The sequence below is a fragment of the Diceros bicornis genome, chromosome 5 (assembly GCF_020826845.1).
Source record: "Diceros bicornis minor isolate mBicDic1 chromosome 5, mDicBic1.mat.cur, whole genome shotgun sequence".
Taxonomy (NCBI): Eukaryota; Metazoa; Chordata; class Mammalia; order Perissodactyla; family Rhinocerotidae; genus Diceros; species Diceros bicornis.
This window is the reverse complement of record NC_080744.1, coordinates 13,356,876-13,374,998: the sequence shown is the minus strand read 5'-3', so window position 1 is coordinate 13,374,998 and position 18,123 is coordinate 13,356,876.

Genomic DNA, 18,123 nt, shown 5'->3' with positions numbered 1-18,123 from the left:
ACGCAGAAAATATTTCTGGGCATCAGCTTCTGTTTCCTTTAAGGGATGGGAGGATGGAACTGAAATTGTTCAATTTAATTTAAAGTCAAATAAAAATGTGAAAGGCTAGGGTGCATTAATAAGATGATCCATCTGCTTATAACAATAGGATAATTCACATCTTCTTTGTCAGAGCAGAAAGCCTTCGGTAAGGTCAGTCATTAGACTCAATATGTCTCATTCTTTGGTGCCGTCTCACTTAGATCTCAGTGCCACTTGTCTGCCCTTCTTTTCCACTATGCACCTCTATTGCAAATTTAGTTCCATTAGGTAGATGCTTGCACCATTATAAAGCCTGATTCCATCATTTTCAAAGTGCCAAGCCATTTAAATACGGCACAGTCTTTGGTCATATTTAATCCAAACATTTACACACATCCAGCTCCTTCTTATCTTTTTAAATAGGATGCAGGGCTCATTTTTAAATTACATCCTCATTCATGCTCTATAAAAGCATCAGGAAAAACCGTCCATGGGATTTAAATCCTGGTCCACAGGTGCTGCTTCCAATTCCTGGCATGGCCATTAAATCCTCGCCCCAGCATAATTCTCGGCATGACACTCTTGTGTCGAGGCAGAAAGGATAAAATAGAAACAGCCATTTTTTTTCTCTCCCAGAAATTATACTACGCTGAAGTGCACTGTAGCATTTGCTTTCTTCTCTACTGATTCCTAATTTAAAGAGCTTTTTAAAATAAGAGTTCCCAGAAAAGGGACATCAATGGGAAGTTAGGATGCTTGAAATGAGGAAATACCAAAAGCTGTGAGATATGCATGATTTCTTTCACCATGTGGACTCAATTAGATATGCATCTATTTGAGGGAGGTTTCTGTTGATAAAATGAGTCTTACCATGACTTGAGTGCTATGACTAATAACAGCATATCCCAACAGTCCTGAATCATCCACGCTTCCCTTCAACCCTTGGGGCTATCTTTTGCACAAATTCCCTCTCCTAGTGGTTTCTAGTATCAGCTATTCAATTCAGCTGTATAACAAATGCACAGATGCCCTGAAGATATAGGTATATAGCATTCTTTCTTCCATTGCTATGCAGATATTGGTACAGTAAGAAATCTCTCTTGTCAATTTGGAAAAGCAATTTGGCCAAACTACTTTTTGCTTAAACAAACAAACAAACAAACAACTTGGTCTCAACTTGGTCTCTTGGTACCTTGTCTTGTGCTGGACTTAAAAAATATCCCTAACGGTGCAGTGGGGGCTGCAGGGGAGTCTGTGTGAGATCCTCAAATGGTCAGAACTGTGCAGTTGTCCTGGGTGCACCTCTTTGATAGGCTGCGGTTTGTTGCCACTCACCTAGAGAGCTGTGGATAGCCTGAGAGGTCTGCGTGCGGGCGCGCGTTGTAACAAATTTTCTAAAGTTGCCATGGGGAGAGAATAGAAAGAAAGCTCTTGAAAAAGAAAATTATTTTCAAAGCATCATCGCCAGAAAAACACCCCGGCAATGGATCTCTTTGAAGGTCGACTGCAGTCTGAACTAATTGGGGAAGGAGGGGGAGAGCGTTCCGAGTTGCTCACCTTCTATAATGGGTCTCAGAGAAGTGATGGGTGGCCGAACGCTTCCTGCCCTGAGTGGTCTGGGCTCTTTCTAAGCAAAAGGAAAGGCTCCTCCAGCTTCTTCCGTTCATGTCACTGAGAGAGGTCAGCACCTTCCCTCTTTTACTTGCCACTTCTGATTATCGGGTAGGTGCTGCTCCGAAAGTCATCTTTTGTTGTGAGGACATTAATCTTCTCGCCAGTGTTGAAATGCTTGGTAAGAAGGTGGTGGGGGGGGGGGGAGCGGGAAAACTGATCTCAAAAGCCTCAAGATCACAGCATTATTTATAGACCTTTCCTGAAAATCAACTTCAGTCTGTGTGAATGTACTGCGTTAAACCAATAACAGACAACGAGCCTGTGAACATTTGGCGCGAAGAGGAAACCGGCCGCGGCCCCTCCGCGCGGGGAGGGCGAGCGGCACACTCCGGGAGGTGCGGGTCCTCCTCCTTGCAGTGGGTCTGTGGTGATTGCTAGCTGTTTCCGCGGATCCTTGCTGAATATTATGCCATTAAACAGTGTGAAAGAAAATCAAAATATATGTTTATGGGGTACTAAATAGTAAGTGGCCTTTCAAATGCTCTTTAACGGCTAGGCTTGAAAGTCGTCGTGGAGCACCCTCAGAAAGCGGGAACAGCGTGCTTCGCAGATTTCTGTGGCTGAAAACCACCTCAGACGCTGGATGAAAGCCCGCTGAGCTTTATGAACGCCCCGCACTCTGTCCCCTTAAAGGCATGTTCAGAAAGGAGAAACAGCCCTCTGCCACATATATTTTTGAATTCGTAGTTTTAGTTGAAAAATTGGTGATGTCTCAGCTGCATTTTCCCAGAACTTGAGTGATAATGTCTGGTGCAACATAATACTGGATATACTTCCTGGGGCAATCAAGGAAGGAATATGTGTTTGGATGGAGAGTCAGAGTGAGCAGTGGCTAAATATGAAAAAATACGGTGTGAAAATACAGATATAATTAAGAGCATTTGCAGACTGAGTACAGTTCTTGTAGTATGCTGTTGATTGTGTTTGTACCTGTTATGTTAAATGTACTAGTACTCCATGTATGAACAGACACGCAGGCCAAAGTAACAGAATAGGAAATCCAGAAATAGACCAGAAACATAATAGACTATAGCATGTGAGATAGGGAGCATCTCAGATCAGTGGGGGAAAAGATGGGTTATTCTGTCATTGGTGATGGGATAACTTGATAGCCATAAGGAAAAATAAAGTTGGATCTGTATCTCATACCCTGCTCAAGAATAACATTTAAATATTAACATTAAATATGAAAAAAAAAGGAAGAAAAGAAAAAAAAAGGAAATGATACAAGTGCTAAAAAAAAAAAAATCTGTGGGAGGGTTTCTTTATAGCCTTGACGTGGGTATGGGAGAAAAAAGACACAGAAGCCATAAAATATTTGTATAACTACATAAAAATCAGAACTTCCACATGGGAAAAACTCCACATGCAAAGTCAAAAGACAAGTAACAAGTTGGGAAAAATATTTGCAACTCATAGAGCAACAGAGGGTAAATTTCTCAAATACATAAAGAGCTCCTAGAAATCAATAAGAAAAATATCAACACCCTAAAAGAAATCTGGGCAAAGTATCTAAAAAAGGAATAACAAGAAAAGAAATACAATTGGCTCTAAAACATGAAAAGATACTTGACTTCACTAATAATGAAATTTAAATTAAAACTATAGAGTGGTACTATTTTTTTACCTATCAGATTGGCCAGAATTTCAAAAGTTTAATATTACTCTTTGTTGGCAAGGTATGGGGAAACAGGTACTTTTGTACACTGTCGATGGGAGTGTAAATGGGAACAACTCCTACAGAGGGCAATTTGACAATTTTATCAAATTTACAAATGCAAATATACTCTATAATCTAGAAATTTCATTTCTGGGATTCTATCTTTCACATATGTTTGCATATATAAAAAATGACAAATACACAAGGTTATTCATTATAAAAGCAAAATATTGAGAACAACCTAAATGTCCATCAGTAGAAACTGATTAAATAATTTACCGTACAGGGGCTGGCCCAGTGGCGTAGTGGTTAAGTTCACACACTCCGCTTCAGCGGCCTGCGGTTCGCAGGTTCGGATCCTGGGCGGAGACCTACGCACCGCTCACCAAGCCATGCTGTGGTGGCATCCCACATACAAAATAGAGGAAGATGGACACAGATGTTAGCTCAGGGCTAATTTTCCTCAGCAAAAAGAGGAGGCTTGGCAATGGATGTTAGCTCAGAGCCAGTCTTCCTCATACACACACTCACTCACTAACTAACTAACTAACTAAATAAATAAATAAATAACAGTACATGCATACAATGGAATACTGTGCTCTTGTAAAAGGAAGAAATAGAAGACGAGGGAAGGTCTCTATGTTCTGGAATGGAAAGACAACCTAATATAGAGTGAAGGGAAAAGTGCAGAAGAGTGTGAACAGCATGCTGCCATTTGTGTATGAAGAGGTAAAATAAGACTCTCTATTAGTATTCTCTAATATTTGCATAAAGAAATTTGCATAAAGAAAGTCTTTTGTAGGAAACTACAAAAGACTCTAACAACAATGGTTCTATGTGGAGGTTTAAGAGAGAACTAGATAGATACACTTCAGGGGTGGGAGGGAAACTTTTTGTAGTAAATCTTTTAGTCTTTGTTTATTTTTTAATTATATTTTACCAAATGTCACCTACTTAAAACTTTGTATCATAAAAATAATTAAAAGAAATAGTTAAAAAAATTAAATCATTCCAAAATCAAATGAAACAAACAAATGAAAAAGTTCATAGTGAAAAAAATTATACCAATACTAATAAAAGTAATTGCTGATTAGAGCAGGTGTATGTCTACCAACACAATGATGAGGGAAGATTAAGAGCAGTTTTTTATAAGAACTATTATGAATTTGGTCCTTGTCTATGAAATATCCCTTCATTTATCATATATCTATGCTATACCTCTCCATTTTCTGGTTAAAAAACGTTGGAAAATTGAAAATTAAATTGAGAAACGATTAGATTTATTTTGGTTAGCTTCAACAACATTTTTTACCATTTGAATAAAAAGTTCTCCTTTGTAGTCAGCTCTAATCTTTAAAAAATCATTTCCACACTCCCAAAGTAGAAATGGACCCTAACACTATCTCACCGCCAAAGGAAAATCTGCCGGACTCCTAATTCTGCTTCAGTCCTCACTTCCAACGTGCTCTCTTTGCGTTCAACAGAACATAAGGTTAAGGTGGCAGAGCCGCGAGAATCCAAGAGTGGATGCCACAATTGTATAGTTAAAAACTATGTTTACTCTAAATTGCAAAATGGTAGGTATTGTATGTGATGTTTAAGTTGCAGTGATTGTTCTAGTAATAAATGTAATATTCGGCAGCATTTTTCATAGATTACTCAGTTCATCATTAGTGCCATTTTGCCTCTTGATAATAATGTGCACTTTTCTTTAGAAAGAGCTTGGTTATTTCTTTGGTTGGGCCTATTTGCTCCTTTTTTATGTGAGATTTTTCAATACTATGAAATGATGCAGAGCAAAAAAGGTCCATCCACTTCACTTGTGTTGCCTCCTGCGTTACCTAAACCACAACAGAACAATGACAGACAACAGAGCCTTTCTCCTCTCTAACAATTCAGTCACCATGACAACCAGCAGAAGAACGTTGGGCCAGAAAAAAGCATTGAGCTTGAGGGACTAGACTAATCAAAAAATGGAATAACATGGCAACAATTACACTGATGAGTGAGAGGGAGCTACAGATGCATTCAGACACCTATGGCACCGCAGACTCAATGCATTCAGCATTTCGTGTTTAGTGCCTTGTGTTTTTGAGAGCAGGTAAATAGACAAGATCGAATTGTGTAACAGAATGTCAGTGCTCTAGTTAAATAGAAAATTCCTTTCCTTTGGCTGTGCTACTTCAAGCGCATTGAAGAGGGTTTAGGGGAGATGAGGTTTTGAAGTGAAATGTGTAATAGATACAATATGAGTGCCACAAGGCAACGTTATTTAGTTTTAAAAAAGTAAACTTGGGTATGCCCACCTCCTCTTTTTTCAAATATATAGGCACAAATAAAGGGAGGATGCTGCTGGGTTAGTGGCTGACACTATCTTAAATGCAGTTTCACATCAGGAACGTACGTGGTTCACCTCACTTAACATGTTTCTGGGGTATATTGATTCCTATTGACAAAATCAAGCGGCACAATTTTAGCACTGTCGGTTCTAATGTCTGAAGGAAGTTAAGCTGAAAGGGGCATGATGGTTCTGTGGGTCACATAACAGGTGTATAGCAGTCTAGTGCATATCCTAGCCAACACCTGCCTCCACAGCTGCCTCAGTTTACCTCCAGAATTCTCTCCCGCCCTGAGGAGGTCAACATCATGTATATGTATATTTCCTTTAAATGGCATTTACGTTGGCATTACTTCTTGATGGCAGATATAGTTGTTGGTTTGTAAATAGGTTTTGCATACACTGACCTTCACCTCAATTTCTCGATTAAATTTTGCTCACAATTTTTCTCCTTCTTTATGTGCTGTGCTTAACTAATTTGGTGGAGGTTTGTAGTGAATCACATTATCTGGTTTTGACTTATCGAAGGCAAATTTTTCTTCCCCTCCCCTAAACAGAAAAATTCCAATTAGGATTATTGTATTAAATCATAAAAAGGAATTGATAACCTCCTCTCAAAAAAAAAATAGTGCCAGCCCCGTGGCTTAGCGGTTAAGTGCGGCGCTCTGCTACTGGTGGCCGGGGTTCGGATCCCGGTGCGCACGGACGCACCGCTTCTCCAGCCATGCTGAGGCTGCGTCCCACATACAGCAACTAGAAGGATGTGCAACTATGACATACAACTATCTACTGGGGCTTTGGGGAGAAAAAGGAGGAGGATTGACAATAGATGTTAGCTCAGAGCTGGTCTTCCTCAGCAAAAAGAGGAGGATTAACACGGGTGTTAGCTCAGGGCTGATCTTCCTCACAAAAAAAATAAATAAAAATTAAAAAATAAATAAATAAATAAAAGGTTTATGACAATGAAATATTGTCATTTTCGTAGAGAAAAATGCCATTTTCACAGAGAAATTCCTCATCGAGGACGAATGAGACCTAATTTGTTAAGTTGCCCAGTTTAAGTTATTTGTGTTGGGGTGGGTTGTAGGGCTCCTACCTGCAGACTTTGAGCTAGTTCTATCTCCATAGACTTCATGGACCACACGTCTCCAGTTCTTACCTGTTCCGTAACTTTGCATATTTTCTTAGTCTGATTATCTTGACTTCTGTGACTCAGTTTACCTATCTAAAATCGGCTGCTTTTTTACTCTATGCTATTTTTATTTTAAAGTGAGGGCAGGGAAGGAGAGGAGGCAGCATAATTAGTTTACTTTGGGCCTGTAAGTAAATGTTTATTAATTATGAGTACTTTTTTATATGAATGAATGAGTTATTCTCTTTATTTTGGTCTTGGCGAGGCCTAAAGCTTCTAGCTAGAAATCACTCATTGGGAAGATGATTCTAAATTGTTTTTCTTGGGTTAATTTTCTTTTTGCTCAGGTGAGAACAACAGCATGGTTAGGATGATGGTAGCCACTTTTAAAATGTTCATTTATTCATAGTTCATCTACTTCACAAAAAGAAATTGAGGTAAGTTACACAAGAAATGGAGTTCTAATAGAGCAGAGACTCATCAATAGAAGCTAAAAGACAACAAACAAACATGAAGTAATAGTTGAAGAAAAATTTATATCAAGAAATCCTGGCAAAAAAGAATATAATTTCCAGCTCTTGTTTTCCAGCAACCAGGCAAAGAGAGGAAGCCTGTGAATTACAGAGCCCTCTTCAGCTAATCATAAAAACCATGTGGGTTCTTTAAGAAAAGCAACCTTTTTCTGTCCCTGCACTCCTCCAGGTGGAGTTTCTCCTGGGAAGTGGTGTGTGGCAGGCAGCCAATGAATTGCCTCAAGAAGTTGGCTTTCAGTAGAGTTGGGGACAGTTCCCCTGGAGGAGGATTTGTCCTTCTGACTTTGGCTGATGCACATTCTGAGCGAGGAGCAAAGGAGTCATTCTTTTCCTCTCTGTGCTCAGGGAGGGATAAGGAAGGAGGAGAGGAAAAAGAACCAATTCTCGGGGCATGAAGAAAGAGATCCACAGCCCCTGAAAGCGAGTTACACAGCTTCCTTGGAAACCACCACGTAGAGGGGAACTCTCTGAAGAAGTCTGTTTGAGCTGTTTCCAGATTCTGTGCCAAATTCAAACGAAAAATGAGGGTTTTCTATGAGATTGTTGTGAAAAGGTGGGAAAAAACTCGATCAGCTTTGCAGGAGATAAACAGCAATACCTTGAGTCAACCACACTTTAGGAAAGCCGCATCATATTTTAGACAACATAGGCGTAATCATTCTTTCTATACAGCCTCTGATATTTTACTGCACTGCAAAGAAAATTTGCTTATCGGTTTTAACACCCTTCTCTGAGGTGCCAGATAAAAGGCCACAGCAATTGGAAGAAATTTATCTTTAAAATGTTTCTATTATGCTTGGTTACAAAGCCGTTTCCACTGAGGACTTCTCTAGTATGTATTTTGGGGTGTGTGTGTGTGTGTGTGTGTGTGTGTGTGTGAGAAAGATTAGCCCTGAGCTAACATCTGTCCCCAATCCTCCTCTTTTTGCTGAGGAAGACTGGCCCTGGGCTAACATCCATGCCCATCTTCCTCTACTTTGTGTGGGACGCCAGCACAGCAGGGCTTGACAAGCAGTGCGTCCGTCCACACCCGGGATCCAAACCCCAAGCTGCTCTAGTGGAGCACGCGCACTTAACCGCTACGCTACTGGGCCGGCCCTTAGTATGTATTTTTTTTCCTATGGATGAAGCAGGAATCAAAAAGCACTTTTGCTCTGCCTCGGGAGAACAGCACGGGCATACAAACACTGAGCCTGGCGTTGCGTTAAGCTCTGAAAATGCTGCAGGGAACCGGTGGTGCCCTGCACGTGCATCAAGGCACGCATCTTTATATTCTAGGAAATTCATCACAGTGTGACAATTTGTGCGGGGCTCCCAAATGGAGTTCATTCCTGTCTAGTTCTCTCTCTTTTAGGAATTCACTGAGGTTTCAGACTGAGGGAAGAAGCAGCCCACTGGTTCAGTTCACCTTCCCCCACACGGCACCTTCATTGTAGGATAATGAGGCCAACACTCATGCAGTGTCTATACTGTGCAAGCACCGGGTGAGTCGCTGCACTCACATCACTGCCATCCCTTGCTGCAGCCCTATAAAAAGAAGTATTCTTGTCCTGCCTGAATCCATGTCTTCATCTGGCATTCATTCAACACAGTTCCAGAGGACCTATGCTATAGGCTGGCAGACCTAGTTGTATGTAGATGTTGAGGACCCAGTGATAAATAAGATATGGCTCCCCGCACAGAAGTGGGAAAACTAACCAGCAAAAAGGTTAAGGGACCTCACCAAGCAGGGAGTAGAACCAGAATGTGATGCCATTTGTATACTTCTGAAGCTCAGGCCGTTTCCTACACACCATGCCACTTCTCTTGACTCGCTCCCGTCTTCTGATCTGCGAGTTTCCTGAGGTTAAGAGCAATGATTTGGGGCTCAAGGCAAAGTTTGCCACATTTTAACTGGATGATCTTGGGAAAATCATTTAACCTCTCTAGCCTCAATGATTTTATCTGTAAAATGAGAATTCTAATACCGACCCCATAATGATATTCTGAGGCCTAAATGAGATTGTGTGTATGAAGCCTTCAGCACCCTGCCAGCCCATTGTAAATGCTCCCGAGATGTAACATATGGTTGTTTTCTTCTTCCGTCTGGCTTTCTCTTACACTGAGGGACCTCAGGGCTGTTTGCTTTACCCAGAATTAAAGTCTCTTCCCTGGCTGGCTTTGCCCCATGGCCTGTCAGAGTTTTTGTTCTGACCTAAGGTAACACGTAGGTCACTCATGATTTTGCTGTTCACACTATGGGTCTATGGGAACAAAGATGGAGAAATGTCTTTGTGCTAAGGAGCACGTGTGTGACATTATATAACATTATCAGGAAGAGAAGCCCCGAGAGAAGGACTCTAAAGTTTTAGCGTCTCTGATTCCTGAGACTCACACAGGAGTGAATACCATCCTCCGTCCATTCATCTGTCTTTCTCTTTAGACTGGGGAAAACATCAAGAAAATGACACAGTCTTACTCATCTTTGTCATCTTAGTGTCTGCCATGGTACTCAGCATACAGTAAGTGCTGATTAAATATTGTGGAATGAATGAAAGGGTGAAAAGTGACCCCCAAAGTTCCATTTGTTTCTTGCTTTATAGTAGATACATTTCTGCATTTCGAAAGGACAGAAAAACATATGCTAAAATGTAAGGTGAAACGAAGTTTTTCTCTAGGTGCTGGGATTTGGAGGTGATATTTTTTCTCTGTGCTTTTAGAATTTTGTGCATTAATAACATTCAGAGCAATTGATGTTATCAGGAAAAGATCTTTGGACCTGACTTGTTGGGTGAAAGAGCTTGGAATTTCTAGACCAAACGTGACATGATGAGAGCTGGAGCCTCTGGAAATCCATCCAGCGTGATGGTGGAGTGCAGCATCGTCCTTGCCCTCTCTCACCGGGCACTGAGCAGACCGCTGTTAACATGCCTTTGTAGTTCAAATTATGTCACTCTTGCATGGAGCTCTCAGCTCTTTAAAGCCTTTACTGCATTCAGCCTTCCAATTAGGGGACCAATATGACCAATCTGTTGGACGGGGGTCAGAAAGATTATGCCTTTGGCCCAAGTTTTAAGGTCCCACACTCTGCTCTCCTATAATGTAACCTTCTATAGCTTTGCTCAGAGTGGTGACTTACTCCCTTACTGATATAAGCAATCAGCAGGAGCCAGGACGCCTAATTAGGTTTAGTTTACAAGCAAAGTCATTCTTATTGGCTTGAGAAAGTTTCATTCTTTCTCCTTTCCTCTGCTGCAGCTGACTCTCTCATAACTGGTCATCTTCAGCAATGGTCTACTTACTCTTCTCTCTTCTTCACAGTTAGATGGGACATGAAGGTGTGTTTTGTAGATTCTGAGGTCTGTTGTTTCCAAACTGGGCTGTGATGTTGCTGTAAAGGTTATGAGTCACTGAAGAACAAGTTCAGGCCAATCCTTCCCCCTTTGACCCTACAGGTTATTTTGAAAAATACACAGTATATCATCATGCAGTCATTTGGGTCCACACAGGATGACAGCCATGCCTCCTAGTGTGGGTTCAGTGGCAGGCCAGTAGGTTATTTGGCTTCTTGGGGATCACAGGCAGCACAGGCTCACCCCCTCGGGCCACCACAGGGCTCTTTCTCTGGCCAGAACTAATTCTTAGGAAGACAGCACCCTAGATCAGAAAGAAATGAGGGGGTCTCACAGGTGTGAGGAATTTATAAACTGAGTTGGTCTTGACTAGATTTTATATCTCTTTTAAAAAATTATGAGTGATAGCATGAACTAGATTCTCCCAAACCTATAGTTTACTATTTGGTAGTGAGTTAGGCAGTTTGGGGAAATCAATAAATCAAATAAATTAATCTCTGCTAATGTGTTAGCTAACTAACGTGTCATCTTTCTCAGGCACATGTTTTTGAAGAGTTAGCTTGAGCCTGTTTCTAAGAAACCCTCAAGGAGTGACGCTAATGCTGGGCTTCCAAGTCCTTGAAGATACATTTGGTCAGAAGACATTTTAGGAGGCACCAAATCTCATCCTAGCAAAGACTTCCTAATATGGCTCCTTGCCTGACATCAGGAAATCATCTTCTTGGGCAGACATTTCAGAAAGTTCAGAGTCAAGCCCCCTGGTTACTTTGGATAATTTTTAATACACTTTGGAAATTTTTTTTTTTTTTAACGTGGGACCAAGTAAGCTTGCTCACTCCATGGGCTCTTAGGAAGTTTTAGTGGTGTAGTGAGTTGAATGGTAACTCCCCAAAAGTTAAGTTCACCCAGATCCTCAGAATGTGACCTTACTTGGAATAAAGGTCTTTGCAGATATAATTAAGGTAGGGATCTCAAGATGAGATCATCCTGGATTACCCAGGCAGGCTCTAAATCCAGTGACACATGTCCTTATAAAAGACAGAAAAGAAGAAGACATAGCAACACAGAGAGAACACCATGTGATGACAGAATTTTGCTACCACAAGCCAAGGAACACCTGGAGCCACTACAGGCTGGAAGAGGCAAGGAAGGATCCTCCCCTAGTGCCTTCAGAGGAAGCTTGGCCCTGGGCACACCTTGGTTTCAGACTTCTAGCCTCCAGAATCCTTGAGTAAATAAGTTTCTGTTGTTTTAAGCCACACTGTTTGTGGTAATTTGTAACGGCAGCCCTAGGTAACGAATACAAATACATTCTTTAAGGTTCCTGACCACAAATGCTCTAAAAAGTGGCAGAATGATTTGGGAGTGTGCATTGTTTTCCGAGAGGTCTGGATTATATAGGGTTATATCATATTCCATTGGCACCTGAGGGGGCATCAGTATATTTTAACTCACCCTGGAAAAGACCCAAAATCCAGTACATAGCCGGCATGTTTGGTAAAGGACTGATTACGAATGCAGTAAGTTCTTTATGCATTTTTTGAATAAGTAAACAAATAGTCCCTAACCCCTTTTCCACTGGGAGTTCACCTTCTTGAAGAACCTGAAACAAGGAACACCAAAGGCATGAACAATATTTAACTCCTGATTGCAATGTACAGCCAAAAAGTCCTGTTTTGTTATCAGTCCTCTGAAACTCTAAGAGATTAAACATTTGATTAAACATATTTCAGCAACAGAAACTACTGAAATGGCTTTTGAACTATTTTAGTCACGTAGCTGTATATTTACCTTCTACGCAATGAAACAATATCCTGTACTCTGCTCATTTGTTTATGTGCTTGAAGGAACTGGGCTTCTACATCTGTTCATTCCACCCTTTCTTGAACAACAAGGAAATGATTCAATTCAAGAAATATTTGGCCAGTGCCTACTATGTGTCCTGGACACGAGTAGAGCTGGGTGGGGTACAACAAAAGGGACAGGCAAAGACTGCACGTGCCTCCAGGTTCACCAAGGAGGTAGAAAGTGTAAGTAATCCTTGTGTCAAAGACGCCTGCATTACCCAAGAGAGACACCTGGAGAGACACCTAAGCGCGTGTCACTATGCACTGCTGATTTTCCCCTTTTCTCTGGCAGCTCCTTCTTTGTTTATTCACCAGGCATCTACCTCCTCTGCCAGCTATTAACTGGAGGAGTCCCACAAGGTTTCAGTAGAGACCTTTTCTCTTTTCCCTTTCTCTCTCTCCCTGGGCAAGAAAGCTCATACTAACGCTTCAGTTACTAACGAGATCCCCAAATACGTATCTTCTGCCCAGAGCTTTTCTCTGAGCTCTGGACTGCTATATACAACTACTGGTATGTATGTCTTGTATGTCTCAAAGGTACCTCATACTCAACACATCCAAACAAAACTCATGATCTTTGACCCTTGCCTCAGATCTGACCATCTTTTGATGTTCCCCATGCCCAAGAATGACCAAGACAGAAACCAAGGAGTTGTGTTTGATACTTCCCTCTTCTGTACACTGATTGCTAAACCATCATGGAGTCCCATCAATTTTGCCTTCTGAATTTTTCTCAAATTCATGTGTTTCTCTTCATTTCCACTGTCACCTCTCTAATATATGTTAGCACCTAATCACAGGAGTGACTTCCCAACATCTTTGCCATATTCTATTGGTTAGAAGCAAGTCACAGGTCCTGTCCACACTGAAGAGGAGGAGATTATAAAGGCACACCACCAGGGAGCCAAGGTCATGGGGCCATTTTAGAATTCTGCCTATCACAGTTCTCAACTCTAACTGACTTCCTCAGGAAAACCTCCCCCAACCCAAGAATTGGGTCTAATCCCGTTCTTACAGGCTCTCATGGCACTATATACCTCTTCTGCATAGCATTTATCACAATTGTAATTTTAACTTAGTTATATGACTATTAGATTAACGTCTGTCTCCCTCACTTGTCAGTCTCATGAGAGGCTGTTTTGTTTACCATAGTACCAGGCCTGGAACATTGTAGAAGCTCAAAACTATTTGTTGAATAAATGGACAGAAGAGCCATGGAAGCTGTCTGTACTTTGTTGTCTTGGTCTTTCATGGAGAAATCAGAGAAACTGTCACTCCTGGGCTGCTTACTTAACGGGTTGCCTCCCACCCTTGCTGCAGGAATGCTGTCCACAATGGACCAATGAAAGTTTTATTGAAAAAAAAAGAGAAAAAGAGAAGCTAAGCTTTTGTCTACCACCATGGAAATGGGCAAATCATGGTTTCTCCAAGTCCTAACCACAATAAGCATCTCAAATTGACAATCAATGTTAGAGGAAGTCCGGGATAGAGTGATAACCTGGAATCACCAATAAAAGTCATTGTAACTGATTTATTTTTGTCTTGTTTTCTGGGATTTCAGATTAGCTTGTGTTCAGGGGATCTATGCTAAACCATCAACAGACCTAAATTGACATGACTGTGTCTCCTACAGGAATTATAACCAGATTCATGTTTGAGCAATTTTAGAAAGCAATCAAACATTTGCTTGGTTACCTGTGAGGTACCCTGATGAGTTTTCCCTTTTCTGAGACTAGTGTTCCCATTGGTGGCTCAGTATCATAGGATCTTCCTAACCTGCTTTGTGAAGGTGGTTACTACTACCACCTTCATAATCACCTCTGGCAATTATGGAGCACTTAATTTGTTCCAAGTCTGCACCAAACACTTTAGGTGTCTTGTCTTATTTACTTATTACAATCCCTGTAAGTATGTAATGCCAACTCTATAATAGTGGTTCTCAGATTTTAACTAGCATCAGCATCACCTGGAGGGCTGTTAAAACAGATTGCTAGACCCTGCTCATGGAGTTTCTGATTCAGTAAATTTGATGTGGGGCCTGAGAATTTGCATTGTTAACAAGTTCCCAGGTGTAGATATGATGCTGCTGCTCTGGGGACCACATTTTAAGAACTACTGCTCCATGAGGTAAGTATTACTATTCCCCGTTTTACTGATAAAGAAACTGAGGCTTAGAGGGGTAAGTAAGGTCACGTGGCCAGTAAGTTGTGTAGCCAGGATTAAAATCCAAGTTGGTTGGCCCAAAACCACTAGGTAACACTGCCAGAATCAAACATTCTTCTAAGCCCATAATCAAAGGCCCAGAGATGTTGGGATAAACCAATCTTCAGATAACTTCAAACATTCTTGATCGCATTGGTTTGGTGTAAGTAACTACTCATATAGTCACATTTTAAGTGGTTATTTCATTAAGTTTCAGTATAATAAAATCTGAAATTATTTATGAGTTCATTAAAATGACAGTTTGAAAATTTTGATCAAGAAACAGAGGAATCAAAAAAGAATTTGAACATATTGGCTCCGGAAGAAAATCTCCCATTCAGTTCTCATGGAAGATGAAAGTACATTGGTTAAGATCAGACATAAGTCTAAGGAAGTCCTTTCCTTGGTGGGTATGAGAAAGGTCTGGCAAGCAGAGAGGAAAACTCAACGTCATTATGTTCGTTCTCCATGAAAACTCATACCTGGAAGCTTGAAGCTTTGAAGTGATAGAAACTGGACGTCAGAGGTAATTTTCAGATCTGGCTTAAATACGACCTGGCCTGTGCTGTCTATATTCAATGACTAGAAGTGGAACCTCCTTTCCATTTCCATCTTCATTTCTTCCCTCTGGACCTCATCCCTGGTGCTAACCTTATCCCAAAGTCTTCTAGTTGGTTTTCCAGCCCTAGGCTTGCCTTCCTAATGATAACCAACAGAGTAACAACTTTATCTTTCTTCAAACAGTGTTTGCACATGATTCTCCCCAACTTGTGAGCTTACAGAGGCATATCCAAGATGTATCAAAACATATCCCTCTTTCTTTCTATCCCGCATCTTGCCAGCCTCACTTTTCACTATTCCTTAGTGACATTTTTGCTCCAGTGAGCAAATCTGCTCTTCCTAAGACTTTAAACATTTCACTCCTGCTTCGTTTTTTCTTTATCCCCTTTCTGCTCACCAATTAAATTCTCTACCTTCAAACCCAACTCAAAATCCCCTCCCCTGGGCAACCTTTCCTGATTGACTTCATCTAACTCTGGTATTGCTCATTGGCCTTACTGGGCCAAATTAGTACTAAATTAGTTTGTAAGTGTTGAAAAGTTATTCTGTATAAGTATTCTTCAGCCATTCAATTAGTGTTTTCTATCTTTCAAACTGACTATAAGCCCTTTGAGAGCAGAAATTGTCTTTATTTCTTTTGTTAAGTATCCACTGGACCTCATTTATTCATTCCTTCATTCATTCCTCATATTTTCATCAAGCGCTTCATATATTCCAGGCAGTTGGCCCATGCTGTTGCTTTCAGGAGAAGCTTGGTTGCTTTCATAAGCCCTGCAGTGCCCAGGAGCCTTCTCATCTAGAGCTTTGGACTTGGATGTGGGTAGTTGTGAGTTCCTTGCATTTACTTGTTGGGGAAGTCTGAAATACAGGGCAGGAAAAGGGATAGGAGGAGGCCTGCTGGGAAAGCAGGGTGTTTTTGTGGCGGGGGGCTACGTTGGAGAGGGTGAGGTAGGGGAGTCTTGTTGAGGAAGTTGAGCTGTACATAACATTTCCTATCAGGGATCCTTGTGGCAAATATTAAATGAAAGAAAGAGTTCATTTCCAATAGTTTTGCCTAAAGCAGAGGCAGATCCATTGTATTTTCAATAGACAAAGGCTAAATAAGTAATGGAAATCCAAAGAGAGTGGCTTTCTGAATTCATCCAACTTGGGAGTTTGATGACTTTGAGTAGCATCTCTGTTCCTGAGTCTCTCTCATCTTTTAAAAAGTATATATCAGAATTGGCATATTAAGAAATTAAAAGTAAGTTCCTTGAACAATTATAACATTGTATATACAGACATTGACATTGTCTAAGCACGTCTGTATACATGACATTGTCTATACAGAATGGTTACCAAGACAATTCAAAGCTCAGTTAGAAATTGGTTATATACATTAGAACTGTATAGGTGTTAGAGCTAAGATATAGAAAATGGGGGTATAACAGAATCCTATGTTTCTGCTCATTCTAAGCAATTTTTCCTGCAACCCTAGAAGCAAACCCTCCCAGTATGGAGTGCCAAGCACTGCTAGACAGTTCTCATTCCTTTGGGAACTGCTCCGTGGCTAGAATGGTCACATCACCCCATCCCCCTGTGAGTGGCCGGAGGGGCCAGAGTTCCTGGGCTTTGGTGGGTGTGTCCTGCATGAAGGGGACAAACACAGAGATCATTGGGAGATGCCATAGGAGTCAGAGCCAGGCGGCAGCTGTCAGGGCTGAGCATCAGCTACTGGAAGATAACTTTATAGAGAGAGAACTAGGAAATCTCTCCTGAATGTTTTCTCAGTGTCGTCTTTTTTCCTTTCTTTTTTCTTTTCTGCTCCTTTGTCCACTACCAACTTCACCTTCCTCACTGTTGTTTCGCTGGCCCCAAACCATGCCAAAGCACACACTCACGCTCACTCACATCTCCTCCCTCATTCCATTTCAGCTAGAGGAGCTTTCTCGACATTAATGCTTCCCTTGCCTGGAACCCTTCACGTAATCCAACTGACAGGCAGTTTCTCCTTGAGTTGTGCTCTCCTTCCCTTCCAAGACTGAGGGAAGAAGGCAAAGAGCCTGGGGCTGGTAGAGGCAAGATGGGCCACCCCAGGGAAGAACGGGCTAATGTGACAGCTTCACTTTCCCCGTGTGGCCCCCAAGCAATGAGGAAGGCAATTATGTGAGGCCCCCAAACAACCTATACCACAAAGATCCAGGGTCAATTGTTTTTAAAATTAAAATCTATAGGCCTGGTGCAGTATGGGAACAACATATTTTACTTGGTAATCTTGCAAAGAGAATGACATTGACCGCTGAGCTAACCTTGCTCTTCCTTGACATGCACCACCAAGAATACAAAGCAAAACTTAGGTCTCTTACTTCAATAAATTCCAAGCGTGCCCTATCATATTTGATGTAACTATTTTAAGTACATTATTATTAAGAGGAGAGGAATATATAGTTATTAAAATCACACTGAATTTTTAAAAAACTTCATTGCTGAAAACTAATCTATGGAGACTGGGGCAGGGATTAACTAGGAAGAAACATGAGGGAACTTTCTGGGGTAAGGATAATGTTTTATATCTTGATAGGGGTTTGGGTTACACAGGTGTCTGCATTTGTCAAAACTCAGTGCATGTACATTGAAGATTTGTGCATTTCATCCTGTATAAATTTTACTTCAAAAGAAAAAAACAAATATTGAACTCCAGTTAATGATATGCATGCTGAAGTATTTAGAGGGAAGTGTGCTGATGCCTGCAATTTAGTTTGAAATGCTTCGAAAGGATAAAATGGGTTGAGGAATGGATAATAACTTGATATGTGATAAGGAAAGTATAGAAATATGTTAATG